General features: G+C 37.7%; 1 protein-coding gene and 1 long non-coding RNA gene across 8 annotated transcripts in view; one reads left to right on the top strand and one right to left on the bottom strand.

Annotated features, from left to right (window-relative positions):
* Positions 1-20,834, bottom strand: part of LOC148216522 (uncharacterized) — a 128,035-nt gene that overhangs the window by 19,900 nt on the left and 87,301 nt on the right. For all 4 annotated transcript variants that reach the window (XR_015795171.1, XR_015795172.1, XR_015795173.1 and 1 more), the window contains one exon: positions 5,598-5,721. This is a non-coding gene — a long non-coding RNA (uncharacterized LOC148216522). The remainder of the gene's footprint in view (positions 1-5,597; positions 5,722-20,834) is intronic.
* SPAG16 (sperm associated antigen 16) overlaps positions 1-20,834 on the top strand; it is a 336,494-nt gene that overhangs the window by 311,389 nt on the left and 4,271 nt on the right. The window lies entirely within an intron of this gene.

The following is a 20,834-nucleotide window of genomic DNA, read 5'->3' as shown; positions in this document are numbered from 1 at the left end:
AAAGAAGGAAAGTCTTTTCACTACCCTGAACCTGTGTGGGATGCCCAGAATCAGTCAGCCTGCCTTGGCCTGTGACTGGGCTTCTGCTTTGAAGCCACTGGAAGGAAAGATTCATAGCCTGACTTCTAAAGTAGAAGAAGTTCTGTCTGGCTAAGTATATTAAAGAGGACATTTCTAAACTCAGAATGTTTTGAGACCTCTCTATTTGTACTTGGAAGCATCAATTTAATCAATTATTAAGTTCACTTGGAAGCATCACTGTAATCAATTATTAAGCATTCATTTATGCAATTTTCCACAAGAAAAGATGGGAATGTAACTCCCTCTCCTTATTAATTGGTTTAATATATTGAATTTGGGCTTTGAAGTTACAGCAGAAGATTTCTAAAGAATTCACTGAGCACTTGGCAGATGGATAAAAAGATGACTCTCCTAAAGGCAAAATTACCAGATTTAATTTTTTCCACTTAAAGAAAAAAACAATACTAACAGCTATTTGTCAGATGGGTCAGCTGAGATATTGAGGATGTCAAATATAGATTTTTTTTCCAAATCTCTGTTAAAATACCCTTGAGCACTGAAAAGTCTTCAACCCATATACTGCAACTTTGTAAGAAGGAAAAATTTCTTGCTGGTGATGGTTTCTACTTAAACTCCGAAAATCAGGGGAAAAAAATCAGAAAGATTTTCAGCATATTATGTGCAAAGACAATTCTTAAAAATCTTCAGCAAATTAAAATTAAAGACTTGCAGATTTATATAATGCCATAAATAATGTTGAAACACTTCTTGCCAAAAGATTAAAAACAAAGAGCAAAAATAAATGCAGACCAGTTCTAAGATAAGCAAGCAAGCAAGCCCAAAAGGAAAATTTCAGGACTAGGATAATGAGAAGTAGCAAGATCCTGAATGCTTCCAATTAAATTGAACATATCTTTATATTGAATAATTTGATGAAAACTGTGGAGGTTGTTTCTATTCCTGTCCTAGCTATCATATCAATATACTATTATTGAGTATTAGATACTGAGATATGTTTGGTTATTATCAGTTTTACTTAGAATGAATAGTTTATATAGACAAGTTATTAGGGAGTTATCTTTTTACTAATTGGTTTTATCAGTTATAAAGTATTCAAAGACTGTACTTGTAGAACAGAAATGTTATTATAAAGAGATATTAATAGATACAATTTGCCAAACCTTATTCTTTGCATTCTTTATAACCCAAGAAGAAGTCTGCCAATTTATGATCTCCTGTTCAGCCTAATATATTTCATTTTCATCTGCACGAGTTTTTTTCCCATTTTATTAAAATATTATTCCATTTCGCTTTCCCTTTTGTTTTTCCTATTTTGCTAAAATATTATTTGTAAATAAATACATGTACAGTTTCAGAAGTAATACAAGACCAAAATATCATTCAAAGGAAATACATTAAGCATCTGTGATGATTATCATAGAAATCTGTCATTTAACTTTAGTGTCTGGATAACACAGTTAAGCAATTAAGGGTGATTATTTATTTATTTATTTATTTATTTATTTATTTATCTATCAGATTTGCATGAATGCCCATCTCACAAAAAGTGACTCTGGGCAGGGTACAACAATTAATTAAAACAATAAATATACAAAAACAGTTATTATTAAAAACTATTAAAAACGCAAGGCACAAGAGAGAATGAAACGTTAACCACAGTAATGCAGCCACCTCAAGATCTCACAGATTCCCAGGGACCCCCAGGCCTGATGACATAACCAGGACTTGAGGGACTTCCGGAACATTAACAAGGATGGAACAAGCCTCACTTCAGGGGGAAGAATGTTCCATAAGGCGGGTGCCACGGCAGAGAAGGCCCACTTCCTGGGACCTGCCAAGTGTACTTCCTTGACAGACAAGACCCACAGCATGCCCCCTCTGCCAGATCTGATGGGATGGGCAGATATAATCAGGAAGAGACGTTACCTCAGATAACCTGCTCCCAAGCCATGAAGGGCTTTGAAGGTCAAAACCAGCACCTTGAATTGGACCTGGAAGCAAACTGGCAACCAATGCAGGTCGTGAAGCAGAAGTATAACGTGCTGTTCTAGAGGCACACATAATTGCCTATGCTGCTGCATCCTGCATTCTTATTTTAAATGGGGGAAAAATCTATCTCCATTTTTCTAAGAGTAAAATTTTATTGAAAAATTCCTGGATCAGAAACCAGTTCTTAAATACAGATTCCTCTCATTTTAGAGAAGTTGTAATATCATAAAATTATGTCGATGCAGGGAAGAACTTACTTGATCTCAAAGGATTTTAGACAATAGCTTTTCGATTCTGAGGTCAATTTATAGTCCTACTGATAGACATACTTTTTCCGGTAATGAATTAATTACTTTCTCAGGGCATCAGTGTCCTGCAAATTCATAACAACTAATATTTTCAAAAGCTGTGAAAAGCTTCAAAGGGTGCTTCAGTTTGATGAATCTTCAGTTAAGTCATGCCATCAAAGGAGAGTCAGGAATCCAAACAGAGACCTGCTCTGAAGCAGCAAATTGAATCAGGTGGCTTCCAAATGCTTTGTAGTCTTTTGAAGAACTCTGCAATTTTGATGGCTTTTTTGCTGATTCTGGGTTTATTACCAATAATATACCCTGTTGCAATTTCACTTCAATATAAAGAAAAGGCTGAGAGTAGGAGTGGTTGAACAGTATGATGGACTGCTTGGTATTGACGTTAGAAATTTGTCAGCGAGCTTTATCATCTCATTATAGTCTCTGCCTAACAGTTCTTTTTGAATAGCAAGGCAAACATTGCTTTGGATTTCATACATTTGCTCATCTCTCAAATGAGCCTTGTACTACTGGTTGTTACATTTCGGTGCTGTTCTGTGTTATTCTTCCAACCCTACTGTGTGTTCAAAACAGCTCTCACTACTCCAGATATGGACTTAAGGCTGATGAGCCTGAAATGCAGTCTTGAGTCAAACCTTACTTTTAAATTCTGTATGATTGGGCAGATTTGAGTCTCTCACTCATGGGTAAGTGGGTGCCAAGTTAAACCTACAGGGTATAGCCTAAACATTTACTTTCTTGATAGCATAGGAAACCCATTGATCAAAGGCAGCAAAGCCACACCTCTCTACAAGTGCAAGTCAATGGGTATTCTTCCAAGAACTGCCCAGAAAAGGCCAAGCTTTGCTAATGTGCATTGCCCAGCTGGCACCCACTGACATTTGTGATAATGGAGGTAGCCATGACAAAGGCAATCAGTGGTCATTCTCCAGTGCCATGCCAATCTTGACATCTCAGAAAAGCAAGAAGAAGAAAAAAGATTTCTTTTTAAACAATTTTTGCTATGTTTTATTTTTAAGCTGAATAACTTACTTCCTACATTGATTGAATCCAACATAGGCCCTTTGCTGAACAATTTGAAGGTTGCTATGCAATCCTTTCCTCATCCCAGCTATCTCTACCTTAAAAGAATATTGTATGGGGAATATTTCATTAATTGTAGGAAAATCCTTAAAGGATTCTAGCTTAAATTTGGCAAGGTTAATGTTATTTAAGTGTCTACCATCCCAGCTATTTTTATCCTGTTTTTCCAAAAAACCAAAACAGCTGCAAGCAATTTGATGTTTTCCCATTATGGCCTATGGGAAATTAAAGTTGCTTCAATCAGATAAGTTTTCCTTCAGATTGCAAACTCAGGTTGGAGTCATTCTCTCTTTGAATTTTGAATCTCTAATCAAATCGAATATAATCACACAAACCTAGTAAACGTATCATTCCTAGCTGTTTTAAAAGGCAGGACTACATATTTAAATCCTACATTAATCTCAATACATGAGGGGGCTGGAAATGTATTTTATACATCAAAAGTAGCAGGTAAACATCAGAAGAACTTAGGCAACCCTGTTCCCCTTGTCAAGTAACAACCATCCCTTGAACACAGTTCTTGTCTTCACCTAGTTTACTTTCAGGGATTCAACCTGATTGAACTAAGAACGCTTCAAGTGATGAAGCATTCCCCAGACATGAGGAAGCAAGGAAAAGGAAAGTTCAGGTTTTTGTATTGTAACATGACCCCATTTCTCTATGTGCAGAGAAATAAATATGTAGCTCAAGATTTGTTCCCATACAGAAGGGAAATTTAAGTTTTAGCATAAGTTTGAATCAATAAAAAACTTACAGATGGCTGGGAATTTATAAGAAAATTGATTAGTGTGAAGAAGGAAAGATTAAAGTTAAAAAAGGTAGAGCAGCATTGCTGCTCAGAATAAATCTCAATGAGTCAGTGGGACTTACTTATCTCTGATACCTGTGACAGGAATCATCCCTTTTACCCTAAAGTCCCAAAGGTCCAACTTAATAAAAATAGATAGTCCTCACTTAACGACAATAATTGGGACTAAGAGATGTGGTCGTAAAGCGCAACTTCATGTTACTGTGCTGCTTAGTGACAGCAGTTCTGGCATCCCCAGTTACCATTATTAAGCGAGGACCATGCGGGTCGTTAAGCGACAACTTCCAACTTCCTGCTGGCTTCCCCATTGACTTTGCTTGTGGGAAGCTGGCAGGGAAGGTTGCAAATTACGATCATGTGATCACGGGATGCTGTGACAGTCAGAAATTTGGGCCAGTTGCTGAGCACCTGGATTGTGATCACATGACCATGGGAGCACTGCAATGGCCAGAACTTCAAGGACCAGTGACAAATGCCACTCGTTCAGTGCCATCACAAGTGGCACAAGTGAACGAGTCAGATTCAGCCTGGCACAAGCAGTGCCACTGTTCAGTTTCACCACCCCTAGTCAATTTCACCACCTCAGGCACCAGCAGCCAAAGAAGGGAAACAGGGCAAACAGCAAGTTAATTGCCGGCAGGCGGCGGCAATTAACTCAGGGCAGAAACGGATACCTTATAGCACAACCGACTTCCCCAAACACCCCAGGCAATGCTAAACACAGTACTTCGGGGACACAGCAATTCAGAGGTGATCAGCAACCAATTAAAAAACCCCGGTTTTGTCCGCATGAGAAAAGCCCCACAATTACAACACCAGTGCAGACAAAAGACAGCAGTCACGAAGACAAAGAAACCTGGTTGAATCTGCCATTAAGGAGGGAGGGAGGATCCAGGGTTAACTACAGGTCAGGGGAACCCTATAAAACACTGTAAAGAACTGTGCCAAGCCAATCCTGGGTTTGTCTGTAACCGTTACGCATTATGCCTGAGTAAACTCACCTTTGTCCGAGCCTGTGTCTCACGAAGTTTTTGTTCAGCGCCGAATGCAGCGATCCTTACACAAAGGATCACTGAATGAATGGTCATTAAACAAGGACCATCTGTACTCTGTTTATAATCTTCCACCTTAGTTCCACCATTTTGCCTTGTTCTTCCTATCGTTATACTGGAGTAGTTTGCTGAGATCATCCTGTTGCTAAAAGGGCCTAAACTGAAGCCCCAGAAATGGCTTGATCTGCTTAGAATCACTCTGGAGCTAGTTCATTTCAAACTGATTGCCTGAATCTTGAGTGACATTTGGAAAATATGCTCCACTCTCCCACATTCTAGCTTTGAAAAAAACAGGATGAGAGAGAGAAATACCTTGGTTTTTCAGCAGAATAAGATGAAATCTTCAGGCACTCTGGAACCTCTGCTGGGATGATAGATCCTGAACTTGCTGTAGACTTTTCAAATTACATTCTTTGGCAGATCTTAGACATATATGCTGGAGGGAATTGTAAGAAAAAGGATGTTCATAAGAAATTGTACTGTCCACTCCTGAATGTGCTAAACATATAATGCCTAGACACAAGCACCCTTTTCTCTCCAGTCTGAAGTGCTGTTGCATAGTTGCCCTGGGCTTTTGGTTCTCACTATTCTGTTGTTGGTTTCTAGCAGTGTCTTGGCCTAATTGTCTTTTGTTGTAAGAAACTTGTTTCTGTTACTGTTATCATTTGTCACAATAGCATGAAATGTTTTTTTTCCTTGATATTCTATATAATTGATATCTCACAAGTCTTCTTTTTTAACATTCCATACATCATTTTCCCAGCTTTGTTGACATTCTTGAGTCTTCCGTGTTGATTATCTTGTTTGATGATCAGCCTTGTTCTTCCTGTTCACATCTGTTGTTTTATGTGTATGCATGCTGTCTGTGATTTTCCAAGTTTTGCTTCAGACATTTTTTTCATTCATTCTGCATTCACAGTAAAATGGCTGTGTATAAATCATTGCCTTTTGCTATACCTAGCTATAATAAATATAGAATGGCAGTCCATGTGATGCCGGGAAAAAATGTAGTGTTTTAAGTACCTTTTTGCCTATGAATCCTGAAGTCTTAATAAATGGTTCTATAAATGGTAGTATGAATTTTCTAAATATACACATACCAGTACAAATGTTTCTCTGCTAACTCATTTGCTCCATCCTGTTTAAATGAAAATTGCTTCTGAATTACCCTTTTCTCTCTTGGGATTTGTCTAAATCTGAGTCATACCCTAGTATACTAACCACATGTGATAGAAGATATTTTGGACTTTTCAAGAGAAAATGGAATGCTTGCTGTGCCATGCTGACTGTGGATATTTTTCTCCTTTTTTCCTACTCTGCTTTTTAAAGTAGTTTAAGAGCTACTAGTATCAACATACATTTCAAAGAAAATATTTCTCTCTTATCACCTTTCCAGTCTTCAGCTATATAAATAAATCTGGAAGAGAAATTTGTCCTCCATAAATGCTTATTTTCATACTTATACCTTCTGTTTAAATTCTTAATCACTGCAGCTTGGGAGAAAAGGGAATTTTTGAGCTTTTCCCTCCCCACGAATGAGCCCACTTGAAACATGTCCCCATCCACATGGGTGTCTACAGAAACTTTCTCTAAAAGTGCAAAGCTGCAGTATGAATTGTGATTCTACATTTTGTGTAAGAATACAACATTATAAGACATGTCTGCAAAAAGAAAAAGAAAATACCTTGAAATTATAAACAGAACAACTCCCCCCAGAGTGACTATACTGCTCAGCAGGCTTTTTTTTCTTGCCCTCTTGTCAAACAAGCTAATTCAAACATTAACAAACTACACATATAAAAAAGCTGTTGCTCTAATCTGGTGTAGATTTTTCTTTCCAATGTTACATAATTCTCCATGCCTGAAAAATCCACAGTTCTTGATACCTTGCTACCCAAATACTGGGAATATAAGCCAAGAACATATGCATCTTTAACTTTTGTGATTGATCCAAAGTTATATTAAGACGGTTACGTTCAGCCTCAAATGGAACAATAGGATAAGAATGTAAGTGAATGTTCCAACTCCCAAGTTACATCCTCAGGAATAGGGTTATTGTAATAAATCCTTACTGAATGTTCTCTGAGGTTTAACAATTTGTTGTTATATTAACCTAATGAAGAACAATAGGAAACTAATTCCATATTTAGTGCAACTCCCCCTCTCCTCCAGTTTAATAGGATAGTACGTTCAACCTTGTCATTCAAAATGTCACATAATTAACTAATATCAATGTCATCAACTTCCTTCAACATGTTATAAATAAATGTTATCAGCTTAAGAGCCAAAGCTTTATAACCTCTAAGAACTGGGGACTTTCAGAAGCAGCAACTGCACCTTGACCAACTAAACCAGGTAAAACATGAGTAAAGTAAAATGGCAGCAGAAATGGAACGTATAAGTCCTGTATGAAAAAGCATTAGAAGACAGATGAGTCTCCCAACAGAACTGGGAAGTGGACATAAGAAAGAGGATGTAGAAGCTGCTCGGAACAGAATGAAAAGAGATCTAGAGTGCCAAGGAAGTGTGTCGAGTTATACTAATGGGAAGTATGGAAAAGGATAATTGGTAGAATGGCACACTGAAAGAACACTGAAAGAAGCTGTAGATGGCGGGCGGGGGCATATCAGAGAGTGATTCCTGCAAAAAGTGAGGAGGAGAAAAATATTTTGCACAGTGTGTATCTAGAGAAACATATAGTTGCAAAGAATACAGCCAAAGGAATGGTTAAGATTAAATGAGACAGAGAAGATGCACAGCAGTTGTGATGGAAATAAAGCTTGCTTTGGAAGTGGGTGAAACAAGTGTAAGCAACAAATTTTCAGTGTGAATGGAATTACAAATAACAGTGGGATACCGTGTCTTTTAAGGGTAAGATAACTCACCAATTCCCTCACCACCCTCAAAAAGATGGGCCCAAAATGCCATCCCTGCACAGAACCCTGGAAGTCCTGTGGGGATTGCAGAAGGGTGCTGGCTCCCTCGCAGCTTGCCTACTGTCTATTGCCCATAGGAAGAAAAACCCTAAAGAGCGGGGGGGGGGGAGGATGACATTAAAAACTTCAGTGACCATCTTCTTTTTAAAGCATCCTTAATATCCTCCCATAAAGAACAGGAGTGGTTTGAGAGGAATGTTGTCAAAAATATTGACCCCAAGAGCAGGCTTAACGTGCTTAGGTTCTTCAGTGTAGCTTTGATGTCTATATTTACTTTTTATTAACTGTAACAAAATTATTTTTTCCTTGAATCAGTTCACTACTGGCTGTTGAAATTGCTTGCAGCAACACCTATTCTAAAGAACATGCTATATAAATATTGAATTATTTTGCCAAAACCATTTACTGCACCAGTGGGTGAGTTTAAAATCCAAAAAGACAGATTATGTTAGTCTTCCACTGAAACTCATCTAAGGCAATCTTGTGACCTAGTAATTCACCACACAAATGCTATTTTATTTTATTCAAATAAAATTACGTGTAACAACTCTCCACCTACTCTTTTCTATATAAAGAATATACAGAGTCAGATCCCATCTTGTTTAGCTTTCTCAACCCTATTATCTGAGATGCTGACCTTGGGTTTGTACATGCCCTGTTTTAAATTTGTTAGATTCTACCACGTTTTGTTAGATTTTAGAATAAATACAGGGCAACCATTATTTATTTACTTATTTCTGGCATAATTTATGGGTAGGTTATAATAAAGCTAATAAAGCTAACATTACCAAATTATATTTTATATAGTTACATTTTTAAACCAATGTAACTGGTTTAAACCATGAAACCATGGTTTCATGAAAGTTCATCAGGCCTCTGCATAACTTGTTTGCAGCTATTTTTACATAATATTTATATCATACTTTTCATGATTGCTACAACATTCTTTGTAGTTCTTGAAAGCCTTGGAAAAGATACTCAAATGCCATGATGTCTTTTCCCTGTAATACTTTTGAAGTGAAAGTTGGATTTTGAAGAAGCAGGATACAAAGAATATTGAGACTTTTGAACTTTGGTGTTGGAGAAGACTCCTGAGAATTCTGTGAGCAGTGAAGAAAATAAACAAATGGATCATAGAACAAATCAATCTGGACTTCTCACTCAAGGCACAAATGACCTGGCTCAAATTATCCTGTTTCAGACACCTTACACAAAGACCCAACTCTCTGAAGAAGGCTGTAATGCTGGGAAAGATGGAAGGAAAGAGAAGAGAACAACCAGCAGCAAAATGGATGGACTAAGTTACAGTGGCAAAGGGTACACTGTTGGAAGACCTGAAGGACCAGGTTAGGGACATATCGTCATGGAGACAATCTGTCTGCTGTATGTGTTGCTAAGAGTTGATACCAACTTGGTGGCATGTAGTCAGTCAATCAATCAACAACATTATCTCCCAAACAGAAGAAAGGAGTTCACTCTCCATTTAAATAGAATCTGATTTCATCTACCAGTACATCTCTGTAAAGTAATCTGTGCAGTTCCAGGCATTCCACATAACTAGACAGTGAGATCTTTGATTTAACTCATTGGGCAACACTTGAACACCATTGGCATTGACAAAATCACCATCAGTCAATTGCAAAAGGCAGCTTTACTTGGAACAGGTTATATCCTGCAACGATACCTTTAACACCATTAAACAACAACATATGCCTACCCCAGGTTCTTGGGAAGGACTCAACAGGTGGATAAAAATGCCAAATACAGTCTAAACATCTGGCTGACTGTGAGACCAAGCATCATCATCATCATCATCATCATCATCATATCATCCTGCCTTCACTCCAGGACATCGAGGCAAAATAACATCATATATTTCCATCCAGTTTTATTCCTACAACATTATTATAAGATACATGATTAGCTTAGACATATGACTGCCTCAGAATCATCATGGGCTTCCATGACAAAGCATGGAATTGGTCTTTCCAGCTATAGTCCAACACACTACTCACAATACCATAACAGCTCTCTAGCAGAGCCAATAAGCATTCAGAGTCTACATGAAATGAAAAATAGTCCCATTCAGCATGTTTCATTCAAATGTTTCAGGTGGTCTGTAGTGAAACAGAACAATGACAGAAAGGTTTCTAGTGTTTGGCCACAATAAACAAGCCACTTCTACCTTCTTTGTTCAGCCTATAGCCACAGAAACAGCTAGGCTAGTAGGCCATGCTGAGGTCACATAAAAATTGGCCAAGGAAATGGCTTTTAACTGTTTTTAAAAACATTTTAACTTCAACTATACCTTCCCTATCTGCGGACTTATTGAGCTGCTGGAGGAGAAAGTGGAGGGACTGGAGAGATGTCTGGTCACATTGAGACTGGTTAGGGAAGACAAAGAGTTTCTGGATATGGCAGAAGGATGCCTTCAGAAAGGACAGAGCATGAAAGAGATCACTACAAAGAAATCAAGAGCCTTGGAGAAGAATGGCTGATAGTATGTAACTTAGAGGACCAAGAGAACCAGGAGATGGTCACTGAAATTGCATAATCAATTTCAGGTCCTCCCCTGGTGGCTGACTCACAGATTTCTGGAGAAGAATTTTCATTAGCATTCCAGGGAAGGGAGAGAAGTCTGGACTTCCACAAACTATGTGATCTCCAAGACCCCTGCCAATCCTTATGTTCTATAGTTCTATGACATTCTGATTTTTTTAAAAAAAAGTTTTTGTAACTTTCTGAAAGATAGAATGAAATTACTTTTGAAAGCATAGTTGCTATTGCTATAAGAATTAACCATGTCAAATTTCAGCAAAACTGGTTGCTTGCTTGCTTGCTTGCTTGCGTCCGTCTTTCTTTCTTTCTTTCTTTCTTTCTTTCTTTCTTTCTTTCTTTCTTTCTTTCTTTCTTTCTTTCTTTCTTTCTTTCTTTTGTGCAAAGGGAGTCTTTAACATTTTGGGAAGAAAGGGTTAATTAATCTTTCCTATTGATGAATTGCCAGGAAGTGATGGACTGGGTTCCTCTCTCCCAGAGAGAGGCCATTCTAAAAACTGCTATGTTTTCATGCCCAGAAACTTCAGATAAAATTGCTAAGAGGGTAAATAGATACAGTGCAAGGAACCTTAATAACTTATTTGGAGAAAAAGTTGGAACAGTTGAGCAGTTTTCAACACAAATTGTATTTCCTGGAAAGGCCACTATTTCAACAAATATTTTTATTTAAGGATATGATTCTTTAAAACATTAAACAGCCAATATTTGTTTATTAGCAAAGATGGGCAAAGAGGTCCATCAAATATTGTTGAACTCCATGTTCCATCAGTCCTACCCTGGATACTCAGTGGTAAGAGATCATGGGAATTACAATTTAACAGTATCTGAAGAGCTACAATAAATATTTTTTATTAAAGTCCTCAAAATCTTCCAATGAACCAGTGGGCTGCAGTGGCCATATATATATCCCCATTTGTTGTAAGCAAAGAATTTGTTGAAAGGATTGGAAGCCCTTGATGAAAATAGCCCTGACAGTCACATCTTTTCCCTTTTCAACATTCTGGGGAGAAAGAGTTTTTAACTGTATGGAATTCAATGGTCAAAGTCACTAAACCATGCATGAAAGGCCATCCCTACTAACTGATCAGAAATACATTTATATTTACTTCACAAATGTAATTCTGGATTGACCCATGCACCCCAGTGCTTAATGCAGATGTTGGAAAATGAAAGAGAATAAAATGTTGTGATGGCCTAATTAAAAATAAATTAGAAAATATATACAGAAAATAAACCATGAAAAATGGTTTAGGGAATAATGGCACCTTTTGAAAAAATTGTTTATTTTGTGATCATGATGTGCCGGCGTGAATAGCTGATTCCACTGCACAGTCGGTCAGTGCAGCAACGTTTCTCTGCCTAAAAATATAATGGTTGTCAAAGTCAAATTTTTCTGCTGGAGAGTCACTGTAACAGCCTCCCAGGAGTGAGCCCATCTTCCTCTTTGGGCCCGCCAGACTGATCTCAGAAGCTGGCAGCACCAGGTGCTGGAGCAAAGCAACCACCCTGTCTGAAGCACTGAGATGACTGTATTGGAGCTGCCAAAGCAGTGAATATGACAACCCCGAGTAGTGACAGTAATAAGCATGTTTTTTTGAAGAGCATGCTTAACAGACATACCATTGCTAACAATTCCAGGCACATGTTAAAGTCATCCTCTTCTCCTTCAGAAATGAAAAGATTACTAACTCTGTAGTTTTTACTGCTGTAGCAAGCACCTCTTCAGTTGTTTTCAGAGCAGAAGATATAGCTAGCAGTCTGCTTCTAGCCTCTGAAGCCAAATATTATTTATTGTTGCAATTTACAGCACTGTTGCACTGGGTGACCCTATCTGAGGTCAGGGCTCAGTTGTATGCAGTATTTTATGAGTACAGAGTTGACAATTTAAATAGACAGACAAGAGTGGGAGACATGGAAAAATTATTAGAGACACTTTAAAGCCAAGGATTGAGCCAAGGCCAAAGGGCAGATTCTTCGAAGAGTGTGTTAAAAGAATGCCTGAGCCCAGTTGCACCTCACTTGGAGGAAGCAGAGGACTGTTCCTGGAGGAATTTGTCTTGGGACCACAGACAGGTAGTATATAAAGAAGTTACCCATACAGTAGTGTTTACAACAAATTATTGAACTGAAATAGGTAGTAGCCTGGTTACAATTTACAGTTTCTTTGTTGTTATACATGGAGAAGAATATACAGGTAGTCCTAGTTTAGCAACCACAACTGGGACTGGCAACTTGGTTATTAAGCGAAGTGGTCACTAAGTGAAACTGGGACTGCGCTTACAATCTTACTTCAGCTTTCTTTTGCTTTACAGACCTGTAAAGGTCGTAAATGCGAGGATTGGTCGTAAAGTTACTTTTTCATCACCATTGTAACCACAAACAGTCGCTGTCTGAAGCAGTCGCTAAACAAAGACTACCTCTAGCATCAGAACTCAAACATGGGCTTGAAGAAGCACAAGAAGCAAAACTGGCTTGCATCTCCTCAAGGAAATGATCACTTCATCAGAGCAATTGGCTTCTGGAGTCTGAATTGTACAAAGAACTGATTACACAGACAAACACCCCCCACGCACACACAAACATATACCCTTTCCTTTATTATAGTTACAAAACTAAATATGTATTAGGTGGCACAATACATATTTCCCACTACTTTCTTTACAACCCAGCAAAAGAAATAAAAAGTATCGTAGTGTATAATAATATATGGATATCTTTTTATATAAGGGAAGAGATCATGACTAGTTCACTTACATATCTCAGTCTGGCTTTATCATCCATAGATGTCATAGGATTGATTTTTTTCTTACATACTCAGCAAAACAAAAAATAAAAAATGAAATCAGAAACAATTGCACTATGACATTGCTGTTAGACTCTTAGTAAACCATCACTTTGAGTCCCTGATATCCTGTAGGTCTCTAATAACCTAGTTTCAATAACTATAGGAAAGTTAACAAATGTGCTGCATTTGAATTAATGGAGAATTATAATGGACAGACAGAACCATCACAACTTAACATAGAAAGCAGCAAAGAGTGAGAAGTAGTAAGCAAAAGAAATTAAACTCAGGAGATAACAGAAAACAAAAGGAACTCTAACTAGATCTAGTTTATACCAACACTATTTTCTTTCTATCTTTGCAGACCATCCTTGCTTCCGTCATGTCCATTCCATTAATTATACACTGCCTTTTGTTCTTTTAATATTGCCTTTGTCATCTGTACATTTAATAGTAATATTTTCCAATCTCTCATCCTAATCATTTATAAATATGATGAACAGCAGAGGACCCCACAGAGCTGTGACCTGCACTCAGCATTTCCTTCCAGCTTGATACAGAACCATTGACATACAGTCATTGGGTACAGTGGTCCAATCAGCAATGTATTCATCTTAGGGTAGCATACTTAATTTATCATTTTGTCTACTAGAATCCCCTTGGGCACTTTCTCAAATGCTTTGCTGAAGTCAAGGTATATATGTCCACCCCTATTACCATGGTCAACTAAACTGTTCATTCCATCAAAAGGAGAGGTCAGGTTGGTTTCATAATTTATTCTTGGTAGGCCTGTGCTGGTTCCTGCCAAGCAATCCATTCTTTTCTAAATGCTCACAAACCAATACCTTAATAATCTGTTCCAGACTTCCAGCATCAAGTTTACCAGTCTGTAGTTATAGTGCCTGTGTCATTCCCCCACTCCCCAGCTTTGAAGGTAAAAATATTTCTCTTTCTCCACTCGTTTGTCACTATGCCTGCTCTCCATGAATTCCTTAAAGATCACAGAAAGAGCTCCAGGATGACATCTGAAAGTTGTTTCAAGGCTTTCAGATTTAGTTGGTCTGGACTTGGAAACTCAAATTTATCCACAGTGGCCAAGTGCTCCCTAGCCATCTCTTTCTAACCTTGGGTAACCATATCTTCCTTTTGTCACTTGTTTTGCTTAGGTCCATTTGAACATAGTTTTCTGGGGAGAAGATGGAGGCCTCTGAAACTGAGTTGAAATGCTCTGCCCCTCTGCCCATCTCTTCCTAGCTCTACCTCTTGTACTCAGTCTCCCACTCAGAGATTACCCATGTGCAGTATAGCAAGCTATCCCAGTCTAATTTTTCAGCTTCTAAATTGACAAGGTCATATAGTTAAAGAAGAGATGGGCAGAAACTTGATCCTGAAACTGTTTTATAGATTTCAGTTCTTGTAACTGAATTCATCTCATGTAGAAAAATTAATTAAGTATTCTAAATTCTCCAAGCACCATCGAATATTCCAAAGACTGTGCTGAAAGTTTTTGTTTCTTCTGGATTAGGAAAAGACTAGAAATATCATGGGTGGGGGTGGGAGTGAGGAAACTAAATTACAAATCTAAAAGCAAAGCTTATTGAAAGCAAATAGGAGACTTCCTAGTCTTTCATCCAGTGAAACCAAGAATATTAGTTCATAAATATGAAAATTTAGCACTTGAAAAACTTTCAATAGACAACCATGAGACTTATGGGAAACATTTTCTCATAAGCGTTTGTGGACCACACCTTATCAGATGCATGGAGTCATCAAAAGATGTTATATTTTATGTTACTTTTCCTTCAGCTGAGCCAAAATCTTTTTAAAAAATAACACATTTTGATTTCTTAAGTGCAAGCATTTGTTAATATTTTTCACTTTTGCACTTTTCTGGAGAAATAACATGTCTTTCCACACATGTTTCAGAAATCAATTGAGGTGATCAATATCTCCATCCACAGTTAATAAAAATGCCAAGCAGCATTTCTGTTTATATTGATCCTGCAGAATCGCTTTAAATTGGTTCTGATGTGCATAAAAATAACTTCCTGATCACAAGTGTTTCATCTTCTTCAGAATATGCTATTACATATTTTCTAACACATAATTGAGAGTGGCTTTGATAAACTTGGTAAGAAAAATGTAACAGAGTAGGAATTTGTAAAAATGACTTCTAGTTCCTCTGAAGACTGCTTTGCTCTCACATTAAAAAAAAAAATCTGAAAAAATATTTTTTATTTATTTTCATGTGAGAATGTAATTGTTTATTACTTATTTCAGGTTGTTGGAAACAAAGCTCCCACTCTGGCATCTAACATTCACAATTCCTTCTTTTGCCACCCTAGAGGTAAAAACCTCAAAGAGAGTAGTCCAGAAATCTACAGTGTTATGTTTGGTATTGAAGTTAAAGATGCTACACTTCCATTATTGACAGTATGCACTAATGTAATTAAATATAGAAAATAGGACTAATTACATCTTTATTTATTTGTACTAATGTGTCAGTCATTTTGACAGGAGGTCATTTTGACCTCTAGCCAAACTTGGCTGAGCTTGGAAATGAAGCAGAATCTGGCTTAGTTACAACTTGAATGGGGTCCTTCCAGGGTTGTTGGCTAGGCTGGGAAGTCAAAAACAAATCCCTGAAAAAGGCAATGACAAACCACTTCTCTAATGCTGCCATGGATGAAGTCATCATGAGCTGAGGTTAACTCAAGGGTGTCTTTACCTTTTTAATGCCTCAGTCAAATGTTGTATTAAATTGTGGATGTCTTGTGCATCCCCTTTTAAATGTACCTTGACTGCAAATTTATGATATGCATTTGAATCATAATGCTTTAAAATGAAACATCTTGCATAGTCATTAAGTAGCAAGATATATAGCAGAATTTTATTAACTTTAAAATTCTGTCTGAAAAATGTCCTCCAACAGAAACATATTATAGAGAGAAAATCCGTATTTAGAATGTTAAGAATGTATGTGTACATGTGTATTTGTGTGTGTGTTTGCATGTGTATATATCTTGCTTATTTCACAGTACTTATAATCTACCCCAATACCAAAGGACTTTGGGCAGTGTACATCAAATAAAAAATAAAAAATATAGTAACGAATAGCTAGATCAAATAAATAGCAAGCACAAAAAGAAAGCCAAGAAAAAACCTGAAGGTATGTTGAAATCAGTGGTTTGCAGAATGGCAGTAAGAATGGGGGCTGCACATTCTTCTGGTTGCAAAGTATTCCCCAATGTGGGAACTGCTACAGAGAAGCCTTGCTTTCTCTCTTACAAAGAGGGGGAACTTCCAGCAGGCCATCTCTTGATGACCAGGCTAGAAAGGCAGGTCTGGGTGTGGCAAGTCATCATTTAGGGCTTTAAAAATAACAACCAGCCCTTTGAATTGGGACCAAAAACCTACTGATAACCAGTGCAGCAACTTTAATATAGATGTATTTCTATGGTGGTACTGTTGTCCTGTCAGTAGTCTTGTACCAGTGGCAGATCTAGTTGTCTCCAAACACAGCCCCACTTAGCAGTCATCTATCCAGGTGGTGATCAGGACATCACTGAAGTCCATCCTAGTCCATTAAGATCATAACAGGTACATCAGCTGAAACTGGGCAAACCCCACCCCCCCAAGCACAATTTCCACCTTTTATCTGAGCAGGAAGCATGAACCCAGCAAGTAATGATCCCATCCAGGATAACTACCAGGGCCGGTGTTATTGGAGTGCCCAAATACCTATTAACCACTAGCAACTCCATCTTGGTAGGATTTCATCTGAGCTTGTTGGCCCCTTCCAGATCCCCACAGCCTCCAGATGCCATTCAAGACTTCCAGGGCATCACTGACTCAGTCCAAGGGGGCAGGGAATAATTGAAAATCAGGAAAATATTTATGACACTTCACTGTAAATGAATTAATTCATATAGATACTTCATATACGTAGATGTAAAACAACAGGTGGAGAGCCCTGAGCCCTGTGGGATTTCACAGTGAAGCCTTATGGATTCAAATGCATCTTCCCCAAGTTGCCAATTAGAACAATCCACTTAGGTAAAAAAACCACTGTGAAACAGTGCCAACTCACAGCACTTATGTTCAATGGTACTGAATGCCCATGAGAGGTCTAATAAGACCAAGATAAGTACACCCCCTCATCAGTGAAGGCAATCTACCAGAGTTACCAAGGCTGTTTATGTCCCATGATTAGATCTGAATCCTGAAAAGGAACCACACACTTCTTCTAAGATTCTCTGTAGCTGATTCCCACCACTTTCTGGTTGTTAGCAGTGTAAAGGTTTTCACAGCTGGATACAGGGATGGGTCATAGGGCACAAAACTGCATCCATCGGGTGTCCCCTCCATCAAAGAAGCATTGCTAACCTCTTAGATCCAGCCATTCATACTGAAGGAGCCAGGAGGGGCATGGACCAGTACATAAGTTCAAATAACAGGGTTTCCAATCCACTTCCTTGGGTTCCACAAGTTGAGAAGAATCCCAGATCACATCATAAGATGCTGCCTTGTTTACCACTGAGTTCTGCCCAACCAGCATTCAACCCTGAGAGGATATGAGTGACTTTATCTGCAAAAAGGGACCTGTAGATTAATCTGGCATGCCTGCAGGCATTTAGTCCCACCTATCTTTCCTTAGATTGTGACCTAATGCTCACCATCACTTACCAAAGCATTAAAATCCAATAGCAAATTAAGCTGGACAAGTCATGCTTCAGATGTGCAGTCTGTAATCCATCCTATTCCATATACTCCAGAATATGAATACAGAAAAACCCCACGTTTAGTTTCGTCAGTTCTGTGTAGGACAGAGAGAGTCATTTCTGAAACCCTGGAGAGCCACACCAAGCTCATGTAATAAGATGGGCAGACTTAATGTAAGACAATTTCCCATCTTCTTCATCGTCAGTTGCAAGAACATGAGAATAGTGTTGCTGGATTTGACCAAGAGCTCATGTAGTCCAGCATCTTGTCTCCAAGAATCAGCAGCACATTAGAAGGGCTGAAAAACCACAGCCCTTCCCTATCATTCATTCTGTAGTAGCTGGCATTCTGAGATACACAGTATCTGTACGTGTTATTCCTGGGAGAATTAATTCCTGACTGATATGTTTGGAACTAGGAGAGCGATAAATTTAGACAAAGAGAAGGAAAGAATACACAACTGTTCTAAATCCCAGCCCAGCAGCTACTTGAGATAATTATTAGAATGTGCCTCAGCAACCTTTTAAAACCAGAGATGAGGCTATTGGAGATAATTCCTTCACATGAAACTTTAGCTGGGTTCTGGTATGCAGTGGAGTATAAAGACGGCTATATCACATATCAGTGCCGTAGGCAAACCAATAAGTTATTTCAATGGAGAATCCTCTAAGAAATATTAAGCCAAGAACTGTCAATTAGAGATGGCTTTTAAATGGATGTTAAAAAGTAATACTGAAAGAAAGTGTAAATTTCTGTGACAAAGGCAGGTTGTATTCCTTCTCCTATAGGCAGTTTGGCTTTAGCAGCTCAGCAAATTAGACTTGAGTAGCAATTGTTCATACAGTAGCTTTCAGTTAAGTTGTTTCAAGATGGGAAACTTATCTTGGCTAGACCATCCTAGATTGTAAGTGGAAACTATAATGTATGCGTCCTCATCTTTCAAAAACAATGCATGGGGTACTAGCAATATTGTAGGCACTTTTTTACTAAACATTAGACTGATTTGATTCCTGATGTTTGAAGGATTTTTATTTCTACTGCACTTTACAGCCTGCAGCAATAGCAGCAAACTATTGTGGTTTGTTTACTTTTCGCTTAATAAGTTGAATGAACCCAGCCAACTGTGACAGATTCATTCAGACAAAAGGTGAAGAATAAAAAGTGTCATTACAGCTGAGAAAAACAGGCAGAGAACAACACTGGATTAAAAATTTAGAGGGAAGTATTTAAACAGTTGGTCTTCAGCCATCACAGACGATTTTCCCTTAAATGGTAGTCAGTAATGAAGAAGGCATGTGTCCTGTCCTTGCTGAAAGTTGCTTGTGGGATTGCACTCTGTATGTAGACCATAAAAGAGTTGAAATATATTCCTTATTCTACAGAAGATTTCACAAAACAAGACAGAATCAAAGTGAACACTAATTGGAAGACAGGTAAAACCAGAATTATGACAGTTTGCATGGTAATGGTTCATTCCTCTGAACATAGATTATGTCCTTTATACATTTCATAAATGTATTATTTTTAGGAACATGGAAATGGACCATTAGTAAATATAGCTTACATTATTATTTCAAAAATCATGGGAGGCAGGGCTGATAATTTTGAAAAGATTTTAAGACAACAGTACAATCCCATTTTGTTCCCACTCCCCTCAACAAGGAAATCTCTTTCTGTAGGAAAGGATGGAGGGAATTTACATTATAACAAATTATGAAGAGCAAGTAGACCAGTGTTGATGTAAAGGGTGATGAAAGTTCCCATTCTGAGGCTTTTCATTTCCCTTCTCTTCCTCACCTATTTACTTTTCTGTTACTGAGCAAAGAATTTATTTATGTTATTCAATTGACAGATGCAAAACATTGTAGCTTAGCGAACAAATTCATATACAGTAAGAATGAATGGTTCCCTATTTGTGTGGACATACCAAGAGAGGCAGCAAAATCCTTTGCTCATGGTTCAGTTCCTAATCTCTTAGCACCTCTCAAACTTCTCTTAATGACAGAGATTTAACTTCAGATATTAATTAAACTGGTTTTTTGTTTTTAGAAGAAGCATTTCTCCCATACTTATTTAACCATTTCAGCTTTGATATAATCATTTAGGCTTTCTGGCAGAGACATCTTTGCAGGAACAAACTGCTTTAATTTTAATTTTAGATTGTCTGAGTACTGCATGCTCAGATGTATGCAGACAAATGAATGGATTTAATGGTAATTGTACATTTAATATTTCTGACAGAATTTCTGTCATAATTTTCCAGTTTTTCATTTCAGTGGAATAATTAAATTTAAGTGTGCATTTTTATGTTCAGATCATAGCTTATTTCTAATCCTCTTGAATGTGGTATATGTTTAATTAAATCTACTAGTACAACATCTCAAAAATAAAAACTTAATTCACCATATTTTCACAAGATGCATTTATCCAAAAACCTACTGCAAAGAGTAAATATCAGAAAACCCATTTCATTGGTTGAAAATCTGGAGAATACCTCTACCAAATATTATACAATTAGCAAATATTTCTTGCAGTCTCTTCAACTGCTTAGAA

The sequence above is a fragment of the Python bivittatus genome, unplaced genomic scaffold (assembly GCF_059951505.1).
Source record: "Python bivittatus isolate LINGU-HERP-01145 unplaced genomic scaffold, Pbiv_v1 ctg000200_np1212, whole genome shotgun sequence".
Taxonomy (NCBI): Eukaryota; Metazoa; Chordata; class Lepidosauria; order Squamata; family Pythonidae; genus Python; species Python bivittatus.
This window is presented reverse-complemented; position numbering and strand designations above follow the sequence as displayed.